The sequence below is a fragment of the Triticum aestivum genome, chromosome 3B, assembly GCF_018294505.1.
Source record: "Triticum aestivum cultivar Chinese Spring chromosome 3B, IWGSC CS RefSeq v2.1, whole genome shotgun sequence".
NCBI classification, from domain to species: Eukaryota; Viridiplantae; Streptophyta; class Magnoliopsida; order Poales; family Poaceae; genus Triticum; species Triticum aestivum.
The window spans coordinates 205,283,633-205,304,078 of NC_057801.1; positions in this window are offsets into that span (position 1 = coordinate 205,283,633).

The window sequence follows — 20,446 nt, forward strand, 5'->3', positions numbered from 1 at the left end:
ATCCTCGATGGCAACAATACAATACGTGCCTTGCTGCCCCTGCTGTCACTGGGAAAGGACACCGCAAGATTGAACCCAAAGCTAAGCACTTCTCCCATTGCAAAAAAGATCAATCTAGTAGGCTAAACAAAATTGATAATTCGAAGAGACTTGCAAAGATAACCAATCATACATAAAAGAATTCAAAGGAGATTCAAATATTTCTCATAGATAAACTTGATCATAAACCCACAATTCATCGGATCTCGACAAAACACACCGCAAATAGAGTTACGTCGAATAGATCTCCAAGAAGATCGAGAGAACTTTGTATTGAGATTCAAAGTGAGAGAAGAAGCCATCTAGCTAATAACTATGGACCCGAAGGTCTGTGGTAAACTACTCACAACTCATCAGAGGTAGAAGCCCTCCGTGATCGATTCCCCCTTCGACGGAGACCCGAAAAAGGCTCCAAGATGGGATCTCATGGGTACAGAAGGTTGCGGCGGTGGAAATAGGGTTTCATGGCGCTGCTCGGTGTTTTCAAGGTATGTAAGTATATATAGGCGAAGGAAGTCGGTCAGGGGAGCCACGAGGGGCCCACGAGGGTGGGGGGCGCACCCACCCCCCTAGGGCGCGCCCTCCTGCCTCGTGGCCACCTCGGCTGCTTCTTGACGTCCACTCGAAGTCTCCTGGATTGAGTTTGTTCCAAAAAGATCTCTCCCGAAGGTTTCATTCCGTTTGGACTCCATTTGATATTCCTTTTCTTCGAAACACTGAAATAGGCAAAAAACAACAATTTTGGCTGGGCCTCCGGTTAATAGGTTAGTCCCAAAAATGATATAAAAGTGTATAGTAAAGCCCATAAACATCCAAAACGGGTAATATAATAGCATGGAACAATAAAAAAATTATAGATATGTTGGAGACGTATCAGCCAGGCGTCATTTCCATCGGCTGTTCCGTCCTAGCCGGTTGGCTCCCACGTGTTCTGTTGCCTCCCGATGAACACGACGCATTCCATTGCCTCCCCATGAACACGACGACGATGCAGTTTCTCTGTTCCAAGCCAACCATGTACACGAACCCTGGCCATACGTATGCGCGAGTAGGCGTTTGAGACCTCGCCCATTTGTACGGACATGGTTATATTTTCTTCCTTGCACCCTGGCCACTGTATGTACGTATACATGCTATGTGCGCGCATCTACTACAACACGTGCGCGCCTCTACATCGACAAGTATGTACGTACACGTTCGCGACAAGAATGACAATGCTACGTATGCTTCGACCAGGTGGGTCCCGACTATCAGGCACTTCCTTGCGTGCGAAGATGTAGCTGGTGGGTCCAAGCAGTCAGGGGGCGAATCATTTTTTTGTAATATGGACACACTTCCTTGAGTGCAAAAATGTAGTTGGTGGGTCCCATCAGTCAGGGGGGAAACATTTTTTTCACGAAATACAGTGGCCCGTCCGATGGGTCCCCGTTGTCAGGTGGAGGAATCATTATTTTCTGTGTAATAAGGAGGCACTTCCTTGATGCGGCCGTGGACCCAGTTGTGAGCCTCTCCGCGTACAGTACTCTTCTAGTGGAAGTTGTTCCTTGACCACGTTGACCACGCCGCGCCGAGAGCACCAAGGCGGTGTATGACGGCGAGGCCTAGGAAGGGGACCACGCGGAGCCGAAGAAGACGCGACAGTGGATGCCCACACGGGAGGAGTACGAGGGTTCACTGGTTCGGCTGTGGTGTGATGCTGCCGTCGCCGCAGGGCCTGACTAGCGGTGGGAGTAGTAGGGGGCGGTGAGGCCTCAATGGCAGCACAGCCGGCCACTGGAGGCAGGAGCAGGCGGTCTCGTCGGCGCTGGTTTGGGTGGCTGGTGCAAGAAAAGCAACGATTGAAGAAGCAGCATGACCGTTTGATTCAAATCCAACGGTTACTGCTGCTAGAATCGTTTATTGACTAAGATGACAAGCCCTGCATACGCGTCAACTTAGTAGGCCCATAGGTCAGCCTCCCAACTGATGCACCCCAGATGTCAGTGGGAGGAATCTTTTTTTTCGCGTAATAAGGAGGTAGTTGATTGCGTGCGGCCAGGCGAGCAGAGGGAGTAGGGTGGGCCAGTGAAGCCTGCGCGGCAACACAGCGGGGCACAAGAGGAGGGAGCAGGCAGTTCCGTAGGTGCTAGTTTAGGCGGCTGGAGCAGGAAGATCAGAGATTGAAGAAGCACGTCGGCCGTTGGATGGACATCCAACAGTGACTGCTGCTAGAATCGTGTGTTGACTGACAAAGCCTTGCGTAAGCAAGTCAGCCTCGGAATCTGTGGCGTGTACAACCCATTTGCTATTATTTTTATAATTTTTACTCATTTTCTAATTCATACGAAATTTATTGTAGCCCAATTTCCATTTTTAGAATTGCTGCCCATTTTCTGGTCAGTACCAGGGTTAAATTTTTTAACTAAATATGTGCGAAATTTTAAAAATTCACAAATTTTTGTTGGGGAACAAAATATTCTTAATCCAAAAATTAGTAGCCATACTAAAACAAATCTAAAAGTAAATTAGTACTATGTCATGTTAAATCCAATGAAATACTCCGTCCGTCCCAAAATTCTTGTCTTAGATTTGTCTAAATACAGATGTATCAAGTCACATTTTGGTATTAGATACACCCGTATCTAGACTAATCTAAGACAAGAATTTTGGGACAGAGGGAGTATAAAATATCAATGAAGAACAAAAACAAAAAAAGAAACTACTATCACATTTGCTATATTTTTTTGGAATTTTCAACCCCTTTGATATTACTTTTAATAAACACTGACCATACTCTTTGGCCAGGCCGGAATGCATCACTCCTCGTCTTGAAAGATTTGTAGCCCAGTAAGTCAGAGAAAACAAATAGGCCTAGCTTGGGTATTCTTCAAAAAGAAATACTGGGCTACCTATTTTCCCAAAGAAAAAACTGTTGGGCTGGTCATGTTGTTAGACGGGCCACAGAGACCGCACAACCCAGTCTATAGCCTGTTCCTCTGAATTACTACTCAAAAAAAGTTGCGCAATTCTATCATTAATTGACTATACATTGAAAATGATGTGGGTCCCAGATATCAGCAGGGTGGATTAGAGTAAAATAACGAGGGGTGCATCTGAGTAGTAAAAGAGGCGCTTACTTGTGTTCCGGAGTGGACCTGGTGGGTCTGTACTGTCATACTCACAACTACAGTCCTCTCCCGATTCACTATGTTGACAGGGCCGGACGGCGGCGCCGCAGCGAGCGCACCAAGGCGGGGGATAAAGTGCTGTCGCCAACATGCTGGGCTGGGTTGGACATTCTTATTGAAAAATAAAAATGGACTGGAACTATTTATGATGTTGACTATGATTTGCATGGGTCCGCTGGTTACAGGAAGAAAATGCTAGAATAAAGAAGACTGGTCGCTATCTTTGCCTAAGAATAATATCGAATGAATGTAACGACACTATCATAAAAAATAATATCCTCCTGTTAAATCGTGAATTTAAAGAACTGGTGCATGAGCATTTAGCTTTATTTATTTATTTATTTATTTACTTATTTATGTTTAGGGGACCATGAGCATGTACCTGGGCCGGATTCATGTGAGTGCCTCCCTTCCAATTAATTATAGGCTCCTCTATTGGGCCTTCATCAGTGGGCTGCATGTTATCAACAAGTGGAAAATGTGTTCCATACGAAAAATAGTATGCGCTATGTATGGTACGGGGCACAAAAGGATTGGACCGTGCAACGACTTCCAAAACATTGTGTTTTTCATTCTAACAACATATTTATTCAACCAACAGACAAAATATACTACTGATTGTACATTGAAAACAACAGCAACAACAACCAGGGCTGGGGGTGCAACAGAAGCAGTAAGCAGGCCAGAAGAGTAAAGACGCAACTCTCTCTTCCAAACCAACCATCAGCCATCATTACAAAAGGGCTACCAAAAAAGAACAAGTGTATGTGAGGGAGTCCTGGACTAGGGCGTGTCCGGATAGCCGAACTATCACCGTCGGCCGGACTCCAAGACTATGAAGATACAAGATTGAAGACTTCGTCCCGTGTCCGAATGGGACTTTCCTTGGCGTGGAAGGCAAGCTTGGAGATACGGATATGTAGATCTCCTACCATTGTAACCGACTCTGTGTAACCCTAGCCCTCTCCGGTGTCTATATAAACCGGAGGGTTTAGTCCGTAGGACGGACAACAATCATACCATAGGCTAGCTTCTAGGGTTTAGCCTCCTTGATCTCGTGGTAGATCTACTCTTGTACTACCCATATCATCAATATTAATCAAGCAGGAGTAGGGTTTTACCTCCACCGAGAGGGCCCGAACCTGGGTAAAAACATCGTGTCCCTTGTCTCCTGTTACCATCTGCCTAGACGCACAGTTCGGGCCCCCTACCCGAGATCCGCCGGTTTTGACACCGACATTGGTGCTTTCATTGAGAGTTCCACTGTGTCGTCACCTATAGGCCCAATGGCTCCTTCGATCATCAACAACAACGTGGTCCAGGGCGAGACTTTTCTCCCCGGACAGATCTTCCTATTCGGCGGCTTCGCATTGCGGGCCAATTCGCTTGGCCATCTGGAGCAGATCGAAAGCTACACCCCTGTCCATCAGGTCAGATTTGGAAGTTTGAACTATACGGCCGACATCCGCGGAGACTTGATCTTCAACGGATTCGAGCCACAGCCGAGCGTGCCGCACTATCACGATGGGCATGATTTTGCTCTGCTGCCGGACATTGTCCTGGAGGCCGCACAAGAGTCCGCCCTGACCTTTAGCTCGGAGCCGACCGCGCCGACCGAGGGTGTGTGGATGGACACCACCTCGGGGACTGCTACCTCTACGGCAATAGAGCCGAATACCAACCCTGTCCCCCGCGAAGCTCGTGACTCCAAGGTGCCGGACTCCTCTCCAGACCCCAAACCTTCCGCACCCGTGCCAATTGAATCCGATTGGGTGCCGATCATGGAGTTCACCGCTGTGGACATCTTTCAGCACTCGCCTTTTGGCGACATCCTGAATTCGCTAAAGTGTCTCTCTTTATCAGGAGAGCCCTGGCCGGATTATGGTCAGAATGGTTGGGATGCGGACGACGAAGAAATTCAAAGCCCACCCACCACCCACTTCGTAGCCACTGTCGATGACTTAACCGACATGCTAGACTTCGACTCCAAAGACATCAACGGTATGGACGACGATGCCGGAGACGACCAAGAACCAGCACCTACAGGGCACTGGAAAGCCACCTCGTCATATGACATATACATGGTGGACACCCCAAAGGATGGGAATGGCGATGGACCAACGGAGGATGACCCCTCCAAAAAGTAGCCTAAGCGCCGGCGTCAGCGGCGCCGCTCCAAATCCCGCCACAGCAAGAATGGAGATTCCGGCACCGAAGATAATAACACCCCGGACAGTGCTGAAGACAACCCCCTCCAGCAAGATTCAGCACAGGAGGACGAAGAAGCCAGCCCTCGTGAGAGAGCGGCAGGCGAAGAGGTAGAGGACGATAATTACATGCCTCCCTCCGGAGACGAGGCAAGCCTCGACGACGACGAATTTGTCGTGCCTGAGGATCCCATCGAATAAGAGCATTTCAAACGCAGGCTTATGGCCACAATAAGCAGCCTCAAGAAAAAGCAGCAATAGCTTAGAGCTGACCAAGACTTGCTAGCCGACAGATGGACTGAAGTCCTTGCGTCCGAAGAGTATGAACTCGAACGCCCCTCCAAAAGTTACCCCAAACACAAGCTGCTACCCAGATTAGAGGAGGAAGCACATAAACCTACATCACCAGCGCACAATATGGCCGACCGGCCACCTCGTGGCCGCGACAGAGAGGCCTCTAGGCCCTCCACTAAAGCCGTACCCCAGCGTCGCTCGAAAAGTACAAAGCCACGAGGGAATGTGCCAGACTTGCGAGACATATTGGAGGATAAGGCAAGGCAAACAAGATCGATCTACGGATCGCCTGGGCGCCCTACAATATGCGACGACAACCGTCACGCCGGATACAGCAACCCCGGCCGGGCCGAAAACAGTAGACAAAGCTCGTTTGAGCTGCGTCGCGATATAGCCCAATACAGAGGCGCCGCACACCCACTATGCTTCACAGATGAAGTAATGGATCATCAAATCCCCGAAGGGTTCAAACCCATGAAAATTGAATCCTACGATGGCACAACAGATCCTGCGGTTTGGATCGAAGACTATCTCCTTCATATCCACATGGCCCGCGGCGATGATCTTCACGCCATCAAATACCTCCCACTCAAGCTTAAAGGACCAGCTCGGCATTGGCTCAATAGCCTGCCAGCAGAATCAATTGGGTGTTGGGAGGACCTGGAAGCCGCATTCCTCGATAACTTCCAGGGCACATATGTGCGACCACCAGACGCCGATGACCTAAGCCACATAATTCAGCAGCCAGACGAATCGGCCAGACAATTCTGGACATAGTTCTTAACCAAGAAAAATCAAATCGTCGACTGTCCGGATGCAAAGGCCCTTGCAGCCTTCAAACACAACATCCACGACGAATGGCTTGCCCGGCACCTAGGACAGGAAAAGCCGAAATCAATGGCAGCCCTCACATCGCTCATGACCCGCTTCTGTGCGGGAGAAGACAACTGGCTAGCCTGCAGTAACAATCTAACCAAAAACTCTGGTAGTTCGGATACCAAAGACAGCAATGGCACGTCGCGTCGTAATAAGCACAAACGCCGCATTAACATCGATAATACCGAAGATACGGCAGTGAACGCCAGATTCACAGGCTCTAAACCCGGTCAGCGGAAAAAGCCATTCGAAAGAACTACTCCAGGCCCGTCCAATTTGGACCGGATACTCGATCGCTCGTGCCAGATACACGGCACCCCCGAAAAGCCGGCTAATCACACCAACAAAGATTGTTGGGTGTTCAAGCAGGCAGGCAAGTTAATCGCCGAAGGCAACGACAAGGGGCTGCATAGTGATGACGAGGAGGAGACACGGCCGCCAAACAATAAAGGACAGAAGGGTTTCCCCCCACAAGTGCGGACGGTGAACATGATATATGCAACCCACATACCCAAAAGGGAGCGGAAACGTGCGCTCAGGGACGTATACGCGATGGAGCCAGTCGGCCCAAAGTTCAATCCGTGGTCCTCCTGCCCGATCAATTTTGATCGAAGGGACCACCCCACCAGTATCCGCCACGGCGGATTCGCCGCATTGGTTTTAGACCCAATCATCGATGGATTTCACCTCACTAGAGTCCTGATGGACGGCGGCAGCAGCCTGAACCTGCTTTATCAGGATACAGTGCACAAGATGGGCATAGACCCCTCAAGGATTAAACCCACAAAGACGACCTTCAAGGGCGTCATACCAGGTGTAGAGGCCAATTGTACAGGCTCAGTTACACTTGAAGTGGTCTTCGGATCCCCGGATAACCTCCGAAGCGAGGAGTTAATCTTCGACATAGTCCCGTTCCGTAGCGGCTATCATGCACTGCTCGGACGAACCACATTTGCAAAGTTCAATGCGGTGCCGCACTACGCATACCTCAAGCTCAAGATGCCAGGCCCTCGAGGAGTCATCACGGTCAACGGAAACACCGAACGCTCTCTTCGAACGGAGGAGCACACAGCGGCTCTCGCTGCGGAAGTACAGAGTAGCCTCCTAAGGCAATTCTCGAGTCCGACTGTTAAGTGACCGGACACCGTCAAGCGCGCCTGGAGTAACCTAAAACAAGACCACCTGGCACGTTCGGAGCACGCGTAGCAATGCGGCCCCAACCCCAGCCCTCGCGAAATCACGAGACCTGTACCACGCGTACATCACTACGCTCTGGAGATACCATGGGCATAGGGGGAGGGGCGCGACCACGGCATGCCCAGAGTGCGGATCAACCACACCAGGGGCTCCCAAATTTGTCATTCTTTTTTTCTTATTCTCAGGACTCCGTTTTTCAGAAGCCCTGTCTGGCAGAGGATCTGCCGAACTAACGATGCAACAGCCAGGGAAGCAGAAAAGCTACGACGAGTATCCAGGTGGTCTCCATTACGAGCATTATACCTGTTTTACATACCATTCCACAGCCTACCCCTAGAGGGGGACATGTTAAATAGTCCCACCCCTCGCTTATCGCACTATTTGTATCATTCTGCCTTTAATGCAGTATTTCTCGAATAAACAATGCATCGTTTTTTGCCTATCGTTGCATTCCTGTCTATATATGTTCACTTATGACATGTCGCACCCGTACACCTTGGTACGGCCAAATACACCAGGGGCTTAAGTTCCCCAAAGTATGGTGTGATAAGTTCGAACACTTTCACAAGTGCGGCACCCCAAACTTATAGCATTATATGCATCGACTCCGAATCATGTCTTGGGTTAATAGTTGGGTTTGCCCGGCTCCCATGTTTTGGTACCTTACGTTCTGTTATATCAGCTATGGTAGCGCTGGGAGAACCACTGCGATTGTGCCCCAGTTGAGCTGGGTTGAGCACCTCAGTGGAGAAAGCTAAAACTGACCGTCATGATAAGGCGAGAGCTGGTCGCTGTTCGAGAGGTCTCTTCGAGTCCCTAAAGACTTATGCCGCTTAGAGCGAGGAGCCGGCTTTGTCCGGCCCCAGGCGTGGATAGCGCCCTGAATTCGGCCTTTCGAATACTAGGGGCTTCGCCGAAATTTAAAATTATAGAATTCTATGGCAAGTGAGAGTGTTCAAGCATTATAAGTCCGGTTGCCTCGTTCGTTGTGTTGAGCGCCTCCCTAGAAGGACGCAAAAATGGGAACAAGAGCGCTCAAGTTTATCCCGAACACCCCAGCACTCGTGGCATGGGGGCTGAAGCCAATGACTTGCCATCTCTCAGATTTGATAAACGGCCGCACAGAAGGTAATATTTTAAATTAACAAGCGTTGCTTAGCGCATATGAACAAAGTTTTCAGCGCACAGGATAACAAAATGCGAGTCTACTCAAAAATTACATCTTTGGAGCACTCACCCGCAATAATGCGGGCACCCTTCAGGACACCCTTATAATACATTTCGGGTGTGCGATACTCCTTGCCCGGCGGTGGCGCGTCCGTCACAAGCTTCTCGGCGTCCATCTTGCCCCAGTGCACCTTAGCGCGGGCAAGGGCCCGACGGGCACCTTCAATACAGGCGGAGTGCTTGATGACGTCAACCCATGGACAGGCGTCCACCAGCCGCCGCACCAGACCGAAGTAGCTCCCAGGCATGGCCTCTTTGGGCCAAAGCCGAACTATGAGGCCCTTCATGGCCTATTCGGCCACCTTGTGGAGCTCGACCAGCTGCTTCAGCTGGTCACTCAGGGGCACCGGATGTCCGGCCTCAGCATACTGAGACCAGAACACCTTCTCCGTCGAGCACCTCTCCTCGGCTCTGTAGAACGCGGCAGCATCGGACACGCAGCGGGGCAGATCTGCGAACGCTCCTGGAGAGCTCCGAATTCGGGTAAGTAACAGGTAATTCACTTTTACATGCTTGCTTTGCATGAAGAATGCCTTACCCGCCGCTATCTTCTTCACCGCCTCGAGTTCCTGGAGGGCCTTTTGGGCTTCGGCCTTAGCGGCTTTGGCACTCTCAAGAGCGGACGCGAGCTCGAACTCTCGAGTCTTCGAGTCACGCTCCAAATTCTCGTGTTTTTCCACGAGATCCTGGAGCTCTTGCCGCACCTCCACCACCCGCGCCTCCTGCTTCTCTCGCTCGGTGCGTTCCGCGGCCGCATTGCATTCGGCCGCGGACACCGCCTCCTTCAGGGTCGCCACCTCGTTCGTGGCCCCTGCAATACCCATGTTATTTCTGTCATTTTTTGCAACCAAATCCTTTTTTATAAGGTACAACTTTAATAAGGTGCTACTTACCTTCCTTATCCTCGAGCTGCTTCTTGGCACGGCCGAGCTCACTCTCGGACAGCTCGAGGCTCTTCTTCAAGGCATTGACCTCCGCAGTCAGTGCGGTAGAGGTTAGCAGCGCAGCCTGCATTCCCATATTGACATATTTGTGTTAGACTCCTGCGTATATCTTTTTAGATCCTCAGTTCAGCTTTTCTTTCCGAACACCGAACTGAGCATCAGGGGCTACTGTCTATGCGGTACTATTTTTGCATATCTTGAAACCCTTACCTCAACGCCTGTTAGAAGGCTGGTGCAGGCTTCGATCAGCCCGCTCTTGGCGGACTGAACTTTCTGAATCACCGCACTCATAACAGTGCGATGTTCCTCTTTGATGGAAGCGCCGTTGAGCGCCTCCAGCAAGTTATCCGGTGCCTCCGGTTGGACGGAGGTCACCGGCGTCGCTGTCTCGCCCTTCTTACAAAGGGGCCGCCCGCCGGACTCCGGAACCACCAAAGGTTCCGGTGCAGAGTCCGTCCCAAAGTCCGGGAGGTTGCCCTGCGGCACCTCCGGGGCCTGCTCCTCCTGGCCGGTCCCCTTCTGGGACCCTGCCTCGGCGTCGTCTGCGTCACGAGGGGAGGAGGCGGTCGGAAGTGAAGCACTATTCACATCCGACGAACCCAGGGACCCGCTAGACGAAGCGGGGAGATCATCCTTGGGCGGGCTATATGGTCGTGTTCGGCATTAGTAGACACTATGCGTCAAAAGGAAAAACATAAGTTATTCTGGGATCCGGACACTTACGATCTCGCCAGGGGCTTGGCCCGCGAAGGCCACTCCTCCTCGCCGTCACCGGCGTTGGTGGAACAGTCCGGAGGAAGGGTCCTTCCCTTCTTGGACCCTTCGGCCTCCCCCGTTGGGGAAGCCTTCCTTTTCTTCTCCCTCCCGCTGGGGGAGAGGCCTCTTTCTTCTCCTCCCCGTCCTCGTGGGAGGAGTCCGCCTCGGAGTCATCGGACGATGAGTCTGATAACACCTGGCGCCGGGAACTCCTCCGAGTTCTCGTGGCCTTCTTCTTGGCCTTCTTCTCCGGCACCACGTAAGGTGCCGGGACCAGCAGCCCTGTTAAACAGGCGTCCGCTGGGTCTTCGGGCAAGGGAGCCGGGCAGTTAACCTGCCCGGACGTCTTCTGCCAAGCCTGTCAAAGGTAATGGGAGTTTTAAATCCTGCATAGAGTCATTCTATGGAAAGCAAGTGTCCCGTAAAGGATAAAATAGCTTACCTCGCCGGCTTGACGCTGCGAGCTGAATCCGCGATCTTCGGTAGCAGATGGAGGAGCCTCGGCACCCTTGAACAACACCCTACAGGCGTCTTCGTACGTAGTGTCGAAGAGCCTGCTCATGATTGGGTGCTGTGCCGGATCAAACTCCCACAGATTGAAAGCTCGCTGTTGGCACGGGTGAATCCGACGGATGAGCATGACCTGGATTACGTTGACAAGCTTGAGCTTCTTGTTCACCAAGGTTTGGACGCAGGATTGAAGTCCGGTCAGCTCCTCCGAATCACCCCACGTCATGCCCTTCTCTTTCCAAGAGGTGAGCCGTGTGGGGATCCCAGATCTGAATTCGGGGGCCGCTGCCCATTCAGGGTCACGCAGCTCGGTGATGTAGAACCACCCCGATTGCCACCCTTTGATGGTTTCCACGAAGGCGCCCTCGAGCCATGTGATGTTGGGCATCTTGCCCACCATGGCGCCTCCGCACTCCGCTTGGCAGCCGCCCACCTCCTTCGTCTTGACATTAAAAGTCTTCAGCCATAAGCCGAAATGGGGCTGGACACAGAGGAAGGCCTCGCACACGACGATGAACGCCGAGATGTTGAGGATGAAATTTGGGGCCAGATCATGGAAATCCAGGCCGTAGTAGAACATGATCCCCCGGACAAATGGGTGGAGTGGGAAGCCCAGTCCGCGGAGGAAATGAGGAAGGAACACCACCCTCTCATGGGGCCTGGGGGTGGGGATGAGCTGCCCCTCGTCGGGGAGTCGGTGCGCGATATCGCTGGACAAGTATCCGGCCTTGCGCAACCTCTTGATGTGCCCCTCCGTGACGGAGGAGGCCATCCACTTGCCTCCCGCTCCGGACATGGTTGGAGAAGGTTGAGGTGAGATGTGCGGACTTGGGCGCTGGAGCTCGAGTGCGAAGAGATGGATAAGCGAAGGAGGAAGAAGGCGTAGGTGAAAAGGTGGATTCTTATACCCCTATATATGAGAGGACGAAACTATGCGTCCCCACCGGCCCAGTAAAACTCTCTTATCTCCCAAGCGCCGCAATCAATGGCGCGGTTGGGTTACCCACGCCCGTATTGATGAGAATCCCGGAATAAGGGGACACGATCTCTGCTTTGATAGGACGTGCCAAGGAAACCGCTTTGCTAAACGCGCTGAGGTGGAACAATAAAAACAATTCGAATAAAGGCTTGGCCGTGGTGTTACGTCATGCCGCGAAATACATCAGCAGATTGAACTTGTGTAAATATTATTCTCTCTACGGTGGTATATGGAATTTATTTTGCAGAGCCGGACACTATCCTGGTGTTCACAATCTTCTCTGAATTATTCGGAGGAGGAACCCGCCTTGCAATGCCGAAGACAATATGCACGCCGGACTCGTCGTCATTGAAGCCTGGTTCAGGGGCTACTGAGGGAGTCCTGGACTAGGGGGTGTCTGGATAGCCGAACTATCACCATCGGCCGGACTTCAAGACTATGAAGATACAAGATTGAAGACTTCGTCCCGTGTCCGGATGGGAATTTCCTTGGCGTGGAAGGCAAGCTTGGCGATACGGATATGTAGATCTCCTACCATTGTAACCGACTCTGTGTAACCCTAGCCCTCTCCGGTGTCTATATAAACCGGAGGGTTTAGTCCGTAGGACGGACAACAATCATACCATAGGCTAGCTTCTAGGGTTTAGCCTCCTTGATCTCGTGGTAGATCTACTCTTGTACTACCCATATCATCAATATTAATCAAGTAGGAGTAGGGTTTTACCTCCACCGAGAGGGCCCGAACCTGGGTAAAAACATCGTGTCCCTTGTCTCCTGTTACCATCCGCCTAGACGCATAGTTCGGGACCCCCTACCCGAGATCCGCCGGTTTTGACACCGACATTGGTGCTTTCATTGAGAGTTCCTCTGTGTCGTCACCTATAGGCCTGATGGCTCCTTCGATCATCAACAACAACGTGGTCCAGGGCGAGACTTTTCTCCCCGGACAGATCTTCGTATTCGGCGGCAGAGACGCATGGTACACTGTGTACACACAGTTTTTCCTGATGAACGAAACCGCACTGCCATCATGATCCTTGCCGTCGGTTATCTCCTGTTTAATCAGATAATTTAGTCCGACAAGCAGAGAGCGTGTACCACGGCTACTTACCAGCCTCCAGTCAAAAATTCCTGAACGCCCAGAGAAGCTAGGATCCTGCTCAAAGACCTTGCAGTAACTGTGATTGTATTCCGCGAAACAACACGTCCGTTACATGTGAACGATCATCAGTCATTCGCCATCGTGTGATCGAGCCAGGAACCACCTGCAACTGTCATGCCGCTTTTCTTCGAAAGGTTCTAGGATTAGGAAGGGTAGGGACACCAGGGGCCTACAACATCATATCAAGTTGGAGTCAAATAAAAAAGGGCCCTTAATGTAGTCAATCTTAAGAACATCATGTTATGAGCATGAATATTTTTTCAGTAAATCTTGACAGTAATATAAGCAAGCCATCATGATATCATAGGAAAGTAACATACTACTGTAACAGCCGTTTGTAGCGATGACTGGAGTAGGCTAGCAATACGTCCAGCCATAGAAGGAGTCGACAGCGTAAATGAAACCCTTGTGTTCAATGGCATCAGAGAACCATGGAGGATGTATGATCCTGCGATAGACATGCAGATTTATCCCCTTACCGCAGTGACCTGTCAGATAGGCGAGACCGTGGTTGAAGAACACAATTATCCCGAAGTCTTTATAATTCACAGATCTTGTGGGCACTTGGCAGATTACAACCTTGAGCAAATCAAACTTGGTATCATGTTGGCTACTGTAAGATTCCGAGTATTCTGGGCCGCGGTGCCAAAGCAGTGCAGTGTTAATCGAGGGAAGGGGGATCACTCGCCGGGTGTAGACCTCCATGAGCATCCAGCTGCCGTGACCGTCGACGAGCACCATCCAAGACGTGTTCATGCTGACCCAGTACATACCGTTAATGTAGTTGAGGGTGACGGGGTCGGATCGCAGTCAAGGGGGTTGATGCTCGCCACCCTACGATCATTATGCCGCGTGACATGCCGTTTCTGAAGATCAGGCGGCATCAGCAAGCAAGGAGCTCGCTTAAAAAGCTCCGGCCTGAGGGCTTTGAGTAAACGGTACAGCACCGACGAGCACGCGGCGAGCGGCATGGTACGGAGATTGTCCACACGCAAAACAATGAGCTTGGTTACCTCTGTGGGGAGCGAATTCCAGCCACTCTTTCGACAGATGCTGCTCGGTTCTTCCATTGTTAGTGCTTGGGTTTCGGACGAGGGGGGGAGGCGCCTTAGCAGGGATGGAAGATTGGATGAGATTATATGCGGACAAAGATGGAGAAGCGAATATGTGCCGCGGGAAGTGGGCATGTGATGATGACTACAGCATGCCGCTTGACTTACGAGACACATACCAGCAGTGTAGGGTCATATCGATGCCAGGCAACTTGCTTGAGTGATCACAGTACTAGTACTCCTATAGTACCTACTACTATGCCCTAACTTGCTTGAGTAGAGTAGTAGTGGAGTAGGACTCTGCTCTACTACTAGCACCGGAGAAGTTATTCTAATCTAAAATAGTTACAAACTTCAATGCCCGAGCGTGGAACGACTACGAACCGCCATCGGTGCTAACCCCGATCCCCAGCAAACGTTCGTTGGGAGACATGGCGGTTGCAAACGCCCGTGATGCAGTTACAGTACGTGTGTAAGGGTGGCAGTTTTGTCAAATACTATGGCTTAAAAACAGGCCACTGTCGGATGGAAATCTGACGGTTACATGGGATTCGCCGGGATTGAGCTCGTGGCGAACAATCGCCAGATATCATTACTAAAAAAGGTTAAAACACCCGGGGCTATAACTGGCACCGGCTGACCACTAACAATGATACTAACATAGTTGTAAAATGGTCAAAGACCGTGTCTACGTGGTGTTTGGAATTATATGCAAAAAATAGCAAGATGCTCGTGCATTGCACGGCACACCATCATAACCAACTCGGTTTTTTCTCTCTCCTACTCCTATAAAAGACCCAATTGGTGATGATGGAGGCGAGGAGGCGTGTTCAGCCGGGCGTGCAGCGGACGGTGCAGTACTATTCGATTTGTTATAAAAAACAAAGAAGAGTAGTAGAGATAGAGATAAGAGTAGAGATAGAGACTTAGGGAGGAGCACCATCTAGTGCTGCGTGTGCTACTCCTGCGCTCCATTCGGCGGCCACAACATCCCCTATAGCCACTCCCTCCTGCGCTCCATTCGGTGGGCGCTGTTGAAATTTGGGGAGCGCACTCTCGCGACTGTTGGCAGCCACGACTTCACCGACGACGACTTCTTCCCCAACCATGGCAACCTCTTCCTCAATGACATTGGCGACAACCTCAATGCCAACGGTGCTGCTCCTGTTGCATCGCATGTGTTTCTGTCCTTCCTGTTCGAAATCGTGGTAGAATTCATGTTTCTACTCTGTATCCTAGATTCTATCTGTTCATCTACTATGCTAGTCCACATGATTAGTTTAATCTCTGTTATAGCCGTCATGATTTATTTTGTGCTTATTCAGATTAAATCTCGTAGTAACTCATATATTCAACTGGCGCAATGTCCCCTACAGCCACTCCTATTTCATGGACGGCCTGGTCAATGCCTCCAAGGAGCCCTTCGTCTACTACTATGAGTGCCCGATGCCGTTTTGGGGCTCACCGGCGGACATCGTGCATCACCTCACGGATGCGTGCGGCGGTCACTACTGGCCCTTGGCGAAGAACATCAAGTACGAGATGTGCTACCCATTCACCGTGCCAGAGTCGCTGGAGGATCACCGCCTCCTGCTAGTCTCAGAGGAGGAGGACAATGTCTTCCTCTTGATCGTGGGCACCGGCAAGGCCCATGCAGGCTGCCGCCCCGTCTCTGTAGTGTGCATCAGGGGCGACACCGCTAACTCTGACACTGACATGAGGCTGATGTATGGGTGCGTGCTCACTATTACTACCCCTCAGAGGTACGTGGGTGGCGACACCGGCTCCATCATGCTGACTGGGACTGTGCAGAGCTAGGACCTTCCCGCCGATGTGGACATGGAAGACGCATGGTATGATTTACCCCCCAATGCGGTGCACGAGGACTCCAAGGAGGTTCACCTGGACATATGCATTACCAAGTTAAATGTTGATCATTAGTCTTTGCTCAATGTAATCCGATTTCTAAGCATGTGGAGACTTCCATGCATGATCTTGCTCTATTGGAGTATTGCGCATGAATAAAAGTGTATCCATTTATGGTTTAGTCTAGAATCTTCCATGTATGAATTCTTACTACAGTACTGGTGAAATACTTACGATGAACCATTTCTTACATCTCCTTTGCCCCCTTCCAAGTCATCCTGATTTAATCCCTCCATCTAGGTGTATAAGGGCATGGTTAATACTTAATAGTATAGCCAACTGTTGACTATAAGAAAGTGACATGTCATCTGTAGCCAACATGTATAACAATCGATAATCAAAAACTAATTCTTAAAGATCATTTCTTGCAAAGCACAATAAGTGCTATTTCTTCACAAGTTTTGGATGCAGGTTGAACAGTTGAACGCTTTTGTTTGCAAAAGATACCTTTTTATCTATTTCACCCGGATGTTTGTGAGCCCTAGAGATGAAATAATATCTGAAGAAACCTATCGATACCCATTACACATGAGATGACCCACACATCCTTTGTCAAAATAAACAACTCCCCGATCAATGCATTTCACTCTTCCGTGCAACGCATGGGCACCTTACTATAGATTAGTACGACCAAAAATTGAACTAACATTATATATAGTATGATAAATGTTGATGCATGTCACCTAAAATTATATCATTGAAAAGTATGTTCAAATACGAATCCAATGATATAGTTTTTGTTGACATGCACTAACATTTTGTTATTTAAATCTTCAGTCAAATTCAATGGGGGACTAATAAACCACGACTGATGTAGTACAAGTGTAGAGGGTGGCGCTGCATGGGAGTCTCACCCCGCTCATGGCGCGGCAGTAAAGCCGCCATATCACAAAACCCAACCACTGCCAGTAATAAGTGGCCTGGTAAAATAAACGGACAAGCAACCATCACATCCCTCCGTGTTTTTTGCATTTCATCTCTCTGCATTTACATTCTCCGATTCATCTCGCACACTTGATCTCTAGCTACTACTCCTAGTATCCCTAGCTGCTACTCCTAGGGCCAGTTCTTTTGGCGGCTTAAAAAATAAGCTGTCTCTTCTCCAGCTTTTCCTATAAGACTAGTCATAGTGGAGAGTAACATTAAGGTGACTCACTCATTTATTTGGGCTTCTAAACTACTACTAGTACCTCCGTCCTGGTTTATACGTCACCATTGTAATTTGTGGTAAATTTTGACCAAAGATTTAACTAATAAAATGTTAGTGCACGTGACATGCACAAACATTTCATTAGTTAAATTTTGACCAAAGATTTAACTAATAAAATGTTAGTGCACGTGACATGCACAAACATGCACAAACATGCGGTTTGGGAATTTGCATGCCTTTCCGACCAGTGAGATACTCCGTACAGAGTACGACAGAGAAATAACCATAGAGAAGGAAGCTAAAAGTAAACAATCAAACGAGCATTTTTTGCATTTGTTTTGCATTGAATTGTTTCACAAGCTTGACTAGTGTTGTTTTTCTACTTTTACAAAAACCGCATCGTGATACGTCTCCAATGTATCTATAATTTTTGATTGTTCCATGCTATTATATTACCCCTTTTGAATGTTTATGAGCTTTATTTTACACATTTATATCATTTTTGGGACTAACCTACTAACCGGAGGCCTAGCCCGTATTGCTGTTTTTTTGCCTATTTCAGTATTTCGAATAAAAGGAATATCAAACAAAGTCCAGAAACAGGATAAGCATCATTTCTGGCTCAAGAGACAGAAACTGGATAAGCATCATTTCTGGATCAAGAGACAGATGCAAAGCCTCTTGGTGGATGTCAATCGCATTCGCAACCTTGCCACCAAGAATGCCTTTGTTGCCCATGAAACTTGCTGGCGATCATGGAAGAGTTTGACCCTGCTCAGCGCTGAAGCTGATCTTCAAGACGATGGCTTCAATGAAAGATTCCAGTTTGACTCCACTCCTCCATGGACTGCTGTCTTACGTCGCACCCCATCTCTTGAAGACTCTGAATATTCTTCTTCCGCGACAACAGTTAATGCCAGAGTGATCGATGATGAAGATGACGCTACTTCACCACCTCCTGCTACTGCGTGCATCGACACTGCACCAAGTTCATCTGCACCGCCAGCCAACGACAACGACCCAGCTGCTTCACCTACTCATGATGACGAGTAGATGCTCCATGTCTTCAAACCTTTTTGGTCCTTACTGACAAAAGGGGGAGAAGCGTATGAGTTGATAGTCTTCAAGCAGGTTCATATGGGCGGTTGCATTATATTTTGCCGCGTGCTTACAACTCTTGCGTTTTGAAACATTTGGTTCTTTGAGTTGTAACACCTAAACTTGATGGTCGTCTGCTACTTCTGCTACTTATTTGCTCTACTATGATGCGATGATAAATTCCGCATGTGCGATGATAACTTCCGCACTTAGATCATTCTGTAGACGTCCATTTTTCATTATGCATGTCATTCTACTTGCTATATCATTTCATGCATGATGAATTATCTTCATAAGTTGAAGTGGATCTCCACAAGTACAACCTGCCATGTGCATTTGCATTCCAAAAGCAAATTACTTATATGCACATCTTCAGGGGGATCCCTTGCAACTTATGAAGACAATTCCCTATCCTTACAATTTCACATACTTTATCCCCGTTGAAAACTTCAACCAGTTTGTCATCAATCACCAAAAAGGGGGAGATTGTAAGTGCATCTAGTGCCACCCCTAGTTGGTTTTGGAGTATTGACGACAAAGTTGGTTGAGGGACTAATGCGTTTGTGAGAATTGCAGGATAACGCAGGTAGTGTCCCTCATTGATTCGGTTTACCTACCAGAGATGACCCCTAAAAATGTATGAAGACATTGAAGACAATGGTGGTATGAGAAGATATTCATATTGAAGACTATGACATGAGAAGACATTGCGTGAAGACTATGGAGCGCGAAGACTGTGTGGTTTCGTAGTTTCCTTTTCTTCTTTGTTGAGTCATAGGAACCACCGTACTGTTAAGTGGGGTCCAAGTGAACTAAGTCAGAGTGACTGAAGTGATGCTCAACTCAAATCCTATGTCTTCGAGCGAAGACAATGAGAGCAAACCTTATCCAGAGCTGGATGAGTCAGCTTTGCTTGTAGCCCAAGTAAAGTTGCCGCGTGTGTTTGAAATCTGACCGTTGGAACACGTGTCAGTTCCTTAGTGGCCTAGGGTCATTTTGGACAAATCAGGTCGGGTTGCCTAGTGGCTATAAATATCCCACCCCCTACACCATAAATTGGTGGCTGCTCAGAGTTTGTGCACGGCTTTTGTCGTTTGAGAGCAACCCACCTCGAAGCATTTGAGAGAGAGAAAATCCTTGCGAGGACAAAGCCCAAACACCCAGAGCCAAAGAGTGTTAGGCATCACTGAAGTCTTTCTGTCTGTGTGACCTGAAGACTTATTACACTTGAGGACTGTGAATCCTCCAGCCGGTTAGGCGTCGCGTTCTGAGCATCCAAGAGTCATTGTGGATTGCCGGTGAACGAAGTCTGTGAAGGTTTGGAAGTCTCCCTTGAAGACTTACCAGAGTGATTGGGCGAGGACTGGGTGTCCTTAGCTCAAGGGGAATAAGGTGAAGACACGGTCTTCTGAGTTAAATCTCAGCCTCCCTAACCAGACGTACAGTTGTCACAGCAACTGGAACTGGTCTAACAAATCCTGTGTCTTCAACAAGCAACTGGTTCTATCCCTTCCCAACCTTACTTTAGTTTGTCTTCGTGAAGTCATTGCCTATCTGTGTATCTGTTTGACTTCATTGCTTGACTACTACTGTTGATTGGCTTCATACTATCTTCCATCCTGATCCTTACTACCTAGCTGCTATTAGTCCTGTACTTTCACATCATTGCATACTTGACTATGGCTTGCTTAGGGTAGTTTATCTTCCGCTGCATATCAATTAGGTCATTTCTGTTGTTTGTCTTCGAAACTTCCAAGTTTTGAAGACTTTCATAAAAATCGCCTATTCACCCCCCTCTAGTCGATACTAGCACTTTCAATTGGTATCAGAGCAAGGTACTCCCTTGTTCTGTGTGATTCGGT